General features: G+C 35.2%; 1 non-coding gene across 1 annotated transcript; it reads left to right on the forward strand.

Moving 5' to 3' along the window:
* The first annotated feature begins 3,292 nt into the window (after positions 1 to 3,292).
* On the forward strand, positions 3,293 to 3,364 carry TRNAN-AUU (transfer RNA asparagine (anticodon AUU)). The gene has a single exon. It is a non-coding gene; the product is annotated as a tRNA-Asn (tRNA).
* The last annotated feature ends 4,049 nt before the right edge of the window (positions 3,365 to 7,413 follow it).

Consider the following 7,413-nt stretch of genomic DNA (forward strand, 5'->3'; position numbering starts at 1 on the left):
GCATGGGAATACCTGAGTTCATAAAACAGAAATAAGTTTAATGATTACTAAGCGCACCCTTGCTTGACATTAAAAACTATTGAGATGACAAGCTCAACACATGCGGACATTAATGATGGACCGCCTGGTTAGATGGGTCCACACATCTACACTTAGCACGTCGGTGGTCATTATGACTCTCACATGGCCACTGACTCATTATTATATTCAGGTTGTTACACCTATTTACAGCTGGCATAGTTATAGCACCAGTCGACTAGTGTAGTCGGTTATGCATTGTTTGACTTAGTAGGCTACTTTTCTTTATGTTGTATCTTATCGATACTTTGTGTACATTGTAAACTGTGTGGAAGAAGAAGAAGAAAGTAGCAAGAAAACGTTTTGGCCTCCATCTCTCTTCTTGTCTCTTGAGTGAGCTTCTCCTTGTGCATTCTGTGTGTGTTCGGCGCAGCATCTTGAGCAAGTCCCCCACCATGTGATTCTTGACATGGTATCAGAGCCACACCACTGAGAGAGGCTGATTTCGAAGGCTGAAGTGAAGGAGAAGAAGCAAGGTTCGAGCAAGCAAGCCACGAGTAAGAAGCTCTCCCATTCTTTCACTCTTTCTCTTGGACAATGCCTGTGGAGGCACTAGAAGCAGGGCAAAGCAAAAATCTTAGATTGTAGTGAGATTTGGTGTGTGCGAAGAGCGCTGTGTATTCTATAGATTAGCCCTTTAGGGCTGTCCCACTGCTATTTTGGCCATCCGAGGTCATTTCAGGCCCCGTTTTAGAGCCGCAAGGTTGCGGACAACAGTTCGAGATACCCTGCAATTTTAGTTGTGTCTGTCGTATACAGGTGCACAGGTTACAGATTTCAGATCTGTAAGTTCAAAGATGTTTACCAACGAATAAACACAAGGTTTATCTGCAAACCAATTGTATATTGCATGTATTATTGAGCAGACAGTGAAAAAGGCTGTCTGGTGTATTGCTGTGCACTACAGGTCGAGGGTTGCAGAAGATTTGCTTACTGTTTGGTATTAGTTTTGTGATAATGGCAGAGAACAGTGGAAACCCCATCATTGAGAAGCTCGACAAGAACAACTACCCTTCATGGAAGTTCCATGTCATGAACTTCCTTATTGGAAATGGCCTCTACAAGTTTGTTTCAGGTGAAGAAAATGAGCCGGAAGTGAGTGATCCTCCAACTGTAGAAGAGACAAAGGCACGGAAGGAATGGAATGCAAAATACAAAAAGGTCATGTATTGGCTGTCTGCAGTAATTGACAATAATATGTTGAAATATATCAGAAATGCAGAGAATTCATATACAGCTTGGACCATACTTAAAAGTATGCATTGTTTGACTTAGTAGGCCACTTTCCTTTACGTTGTATCTTATCTATACTTTGTGTGCATTGTAAAGTGTGTGGAAGAAGAAGAAGAAACCAGCAAGAAAACGTTTTGGCCTCCATCTCTCTTCTTGTCTCTTGAGTGAGCTTCTCCTTGTGCATTCTATGTGTGTTCGGTGCAGCATCTTGAGCAAGTCCCCCCACCACGCGATTCTTGACAAAAACTCCCTACTTTTGCCAGGTTCCGAATCTCTTCATTGCCCAGCTTTATGCCTTTGGATGCCATTCTCGTAGATAACATATGAAAATCATGTTACCCTGTTTTCAAAGGTAGGAGGACTTTCACCTTCATGAAGACCTAGTTTGCGCATTCCGCCATCCGAGTTTGGATGAATGGGAGACAAACGCATAGATGTGACCTGAAGTTGGTTTTGCGCTATGAACAGGTCGCACTATCTGATCGGGAAGGGTTATATCTTGACAAATGGCTTTATAGGGCATTCATTTTGGTTCATGTTTAGCATTAATCTTTCATGGTTTTTTATCCCATATGTTCTTGTTAGATGCCCATATGATTTTATTTAATAAAATAAAATCTTACCTTGACTTACAATTTAAGCTTTTTTCACAACCCTTCCATTTGCCTCTTCCATATCTGAACAATTTGGTATGTTTTGAGTGTGGTGCTTAAAGCAAGTCCCTATTCGAATCCTAAAAAACTCATATTCATGGCATTAATATTTACTTTTATAATGTCCCCTAGATGCATATGAAATGATGTGTGTAAGCACAAAAAGCTCAGGACCAAAGGTTTGCCTTGTATGAACTAGCTTATTTGCAAACAAGGCTTACTTTTGTGCATAGAATTTTCTTTTTGGGTTTTCTTGCGATATTCATTACATTTTTTACTTCAGCCTATTTTTCTTTTTGTAAAGAAACAAAATTGGCCCAACAAACAGAGAGCTTTAAGGTTGCCTGTGAAAAACAAGGCAAGTGAAGCCAATTGTCCTATGCGAATGTTTATTTTAATGACAATAAAGCCTTCCACAAAGGAGACTTTCGAAATCAATTTGCAACTCTCTGGCGGCCTAAAGGAGGCCCATGAGCTAAGGGTTGGGATAAGGATAGTTATTTGGACTGAAAGACGAGAGCTGGGTGACCATCAATATATTTTCAATTTACTTTGCCTTAGTACCTAACTTATGGGTAGCTAGATTAAGGAATGGGCCATTTAGAATTGCTGAAGAACGTCGAAAGTCTAATGCATATTTCCTTGCATTCGGATGGACTTAATGATTTACTGCCTTAATTAATTGGTTTAGCTAAGACAACTAAAGGCTTGTGACATATCATATAGTGAAGAACCATTGACTTTGCTTAAATAAGTTTTTTAACCTGACCAGGTTAAACTTTTAACTAAATGCAAAAATATATCCTTTTAGTCATTACGGGTCCGAATCGTTTGAGCCTCCAAAGCCGCTCCAAATGCATAAGAAAATAGCCTAATGTCTAAGGGTAGTAGAAAATTAAAAGATAGCGAAGTTATCATCTATTTAGAGATGAGCAAAGAGCAGAAATGATATAAGGGCAACACAAGACATTTCACTTGCACGATGTTTGTTATTTTAAATATGGTAGTTTTGTTTGTGTGAGTTGTTTAATATATTTTTATACAGTTTAAGATTTAATAATTCTTTAATGCTCAAACAATTAAAATTGCATGGGAAGGAGGATTTATGAAGTTCTTGCCAATATTAGATCATAAGGGTCTATTGTTTCGACTAGAAAGTTTATTTGGCAAATTGACCTAAAATATCATAGTTCCTTTTTTGTGCTATTTTTGTAGATATAATTTAAAATTAATATCACTATTTAGGCATTTTAGTTATTCTTAAGCTCATTAATCCTCATATGATTTAATATGGCTAAAGAAAATAAATAAATTTCCATACAGGCGTTTCGGATTAGCTTAATTGGTAGAGCAATGGACTATTAATCCATAGGTTGTAAGTTCGAATCTTGCATCTAGAGTTTAAAAAGAAATAAGCAAAATAGGGATGGGATTTAATTAATGAGAGCTAGTCTACGCTTTTACGTTTTCGTTGTGCTCTGATTTCATATCTTGGATAATGGGAATGTATCTTTTTCTTAATATATGTTATATTTTATCAACAAATGTTAAAGCATTGATTATTGGCTTATCTTGGCAAGGATTTAGCCTAACACATATATGATAAGCACTTTAATTGTATATACATTTAAAGACAATAGTATGTTAATTACTTTAGTTTGCATGGTAAGACCATTTAGTTGATTTAATTGTTTGCAATGTAATAGAGGTGTTCATGGATTTGAATGTTATTTTATTTGCTAGGCTTTTTTCAATATGCAAATTAAGCTATTTGATGGCATTGCCATATGGGGCTTATGGCATTATCTGTGGGGTAAAGCATTGAGTTTTCATATCTGATGTTCTCTTTTAATGCTTGCCTTGTTTGTTGGGTGAATAAATGATAGGTTTGTGTGCTTTGCTATCGTTTAGTTTTTGACTTTTTGTAATTAACAAGATGTAGTAAAGGAATCGATTAAGCTTCTATCCCTGATCTAAGTACAATCCATTTGTTATTTGGTTCATTTAGGAGCTAATCTAAACCAACTAAGCAACAAAAAAAGCTAAGATTCCTCCAAAATACATCAAACCTCACTCAACTCGTAACCATATGTAGATCAATAAAAACCATGTCAAATCTAGTCTTTGCTTTATTGCACTCCTTATGTTGTGTCAGGGTACATCGTTAGGAAGTCTCAAATGTCTCCCTACTAAGCTATCCTCTCGCATCGTGATGATGAAGTAAGGAGCCAATTTGGACACCCATGGTTGCTGTAGTGTTTTAGGTAGTGTAGTTGTGAAGCTACTCTCTATTTACTCACTAAAAATCATAAGCAAGAAAAAGATGAAATGAATAGATGCAACCAATGAAGCTCAAATAGAAGAAGAAGAGAGATGCAACAAGAGAAGAGAAGGAAAAGAGGGAGATAAAGAGAGTTTGCTTTTGCAATGGGCACAACACAAATGAGTGAAAGCATACCTTTTATAATCTTATCCAAAACCATATATGCAAATCCATTTTCCACTGTCTTACAAAGTGTTTCCATACTTTTATGCTTTTATGTGGATTTAGGCCATTATAATAGAACTCATTTTAAGGCATCTTTTGGTCATATATAATGGAATGGCCAGTAATAAAATGGGCACGACACATATTGAGATATTCATCTGTCATCATTTGTGACATTGTTCGACTTTTTAGTCACTCTAACATAATGGATATTGGGTTATTAACCATTTCAGCATGGCAATTTTTTGGAAAGCAAGAAGATCGTAAAGGTCTAGAAATGTAATGTACAAGAATTAATAATATTAATGTCAATGCTCAAGTAAAAAGAAGTGCATCCACTATAGTTTCCCTTTTATAAAACATGAGCAACGTTGAAATTTATAAGTGCAACATTAAATTGTATATTCTTTATGCTCACTCCCTAACATTGTTTGCAAGCCCCTCAATCACGAAAAATGTTTCTATATTCAAAACATCTAACCTTATAAACAAATAGCTCATTTAAGAAATTTCTTAATTCCTCTATCAACTATAAAGTTAATAAATTTAATAACAATCCAATACAACTTTAATGGCGACCTAATGAGTCATCAAATGTAATAAAAAAGAAAGGCTCATGATGAATCATAGAAATTTTTATCACAAACATATTGCATGTTTGAACTTATTTGTGCCATACATTGAGTTTTACATGTATCATTTTAGTGATTTAGGAGCCTATGTATAAGGATTTGAGTTCAAATCTTCCTTCAAGTGGTGAAAACATCAAAATCTTATGATCACCAATGAGTTGAGGTTTAAAATTTTCAAAATAGACTACAACTAGATCACCGAATTCACAAACATGTAAACTCAAACTAAGACCTAGACAAGTGCAAACATAAAGTCTTTTTCTGCTAAAAATATTGGATGATTTATTAGATTCTAAAAGGATCATTTCAATATATGTATCTCATCCATACTTAAAGATACCAATTTCATTGCATCATCACAAGTTGCATAAACGAGGCCAAATTTGATAGTACGACATTTGTATATAATGTGACACAACTTGACCATGTTTTTAGAGTTTAATTGATAACTTTGTCTGTGACTTTTTTATGCCAAAATATGATTCTTAAGGTTCCCAACCTGACAACCAGACAATCTTGGCCCACTTTTTGCATGCAGTGAATATCAAAAGAAACTTGCTTGCTGAAAGGTCATGACTACGATACACTATTACAAAACTGTGCCAACGAAAGCTACACTAAGTGAGATATCCAGTCTTTAACCGATATTTGATCAAAAGTCCCTTTGGTAACGGGCACTATTAGATAAAAAGAAATTAACATTCTAATCACAGAAACGAGACATTAACTTTTATGATCTTGTAGATCGAAAAAGCAATGGTAACTGCACCACTAGAGACGTATAATATGATATTTTTTCAAGCTAATCGTGTCTTCTTTATGGAGCAGGATTGTTTGATAGCTTCGAAACATATACTTAGATCAAAGTTTTCAACAAGCAAAAATAAGTCAAAACGTCTCATTTAGCTAACAAACAATTATAAACATAAAAAACATACCTTGTGCCGGCAAAGCTGACGCAAGTTTTTAGAATGCTCAAGCACTTTTTTTAAATCTATTTCGGCTGATGAGACTAAACTTTTTCTTTTTGGCATTTTGGTTAAATTCTCGGAATCATCATACCACTTCTACCAGGAGTACCTTTTTTAGTGTTGGTCGAACGTAAGGTCATGGCTTCCATGCAACGTCGAAAGGGGCCTAATGTGGTGGGACTATTTGGATTGTTATAACCTCTAGTATAATTATAATAGAACTAATGTGGTGGGACTATTTGGATTGTTATAACCACATTAGTTCTATTATAATGTGGTGGGACTATTTGGTCTGAAATTGCTCTTAAAAGAGCCTATTTCACCATCAAGCATTAATCTCTTTGTTTTTTTAATGGCTCCAGTAATTACATTTATGGTGCGCCATGCAAAGCTCATTTCTTTTCATCATAAAGGAATACACAAAAGTCTACCCTAAATAAAGGTACATTAGGCCCCTTTCGACATTGCATGGAAGCCATGACCTTACGTTTGACCAATACTGAAAAAGCTACTCGTGGTAGAAGTGGTATGATGATTCCAAGAATTTTGACCAAAATTCCAAAAAGATAAAGTTCTGTCTCGTCAACCGAAATAGATTTCAAAAAAGTGCTTGAGCATTCTAAAAACTTGGGCTGGCTTTGCTGACACAATGTATTTTTTTTTATGTTTATAATTGTTTGTTAGCTAAATGAGATGTTTTGAATTATTTTTTCTTGCTTGAAAACTTTGATCTAAGTATATGTTTCGAAGCTATCAAAAAATCGTGCTCCATTAAGAAGACATGATTAGCTTGAAAAAATATCATATTATGCGCCTCTAGTGGTGCAGTTACCATTGCTTTATCGATCTACAAGATCATAAAAGTTAATGTCTCCTTTTTATGATTAGAACATTAATTTCTTTTTATCAAATAGTGCCCATTACCAAAGGGACTTCTGATCAAATATCGGTTAAAGACTGGATATCTTGCTTAGTGCAGCTTTCGTTGGCACAGTTTTGTAATAGTGTATCTTAGTCATGACCTTTAAGCAAGCAAGTTTCTTTTGATATTCATTGCATGCAAAAAGTGGGCCAAGACTATCTGGTTGTCAGGTTGGGAACCTTAAGAATCATATTTTGGCATAAAAAAGTTGCATACAAAGTTATCAATTAAACTCTAAAAACATGGTCAAGTTGTGTCACATTATATACAAATGTCGTACCATCAAATTTGGCCTCGTTTATGCAACTTGTGATGATGTAATGAAATTGGTATCTTTAAGATGGATGAGATACATATATTGAAATGATCCTTCTAGAATCTAATAAATCATCCAATATTTTTAGTGGAAAAAGAATTTATGTTTGCACTTGTCTAG

This window comes from Lygodium microphyllum, chromosome 5 (assembly GCF_053477565.2).
Source record: "Lygodium microphyllum isolate KBCC chromosome 5, Lygodium_microphyllum_v1.1.10, whole genome shotgun sequence".
Taxonomy (NCBI): Eukaryota; Viridiplantae; Streptophyta; class Polypodiopsida; order Schizaeales; family Lygodiaceae; genus Lygodium; species Lygodium microphyllum.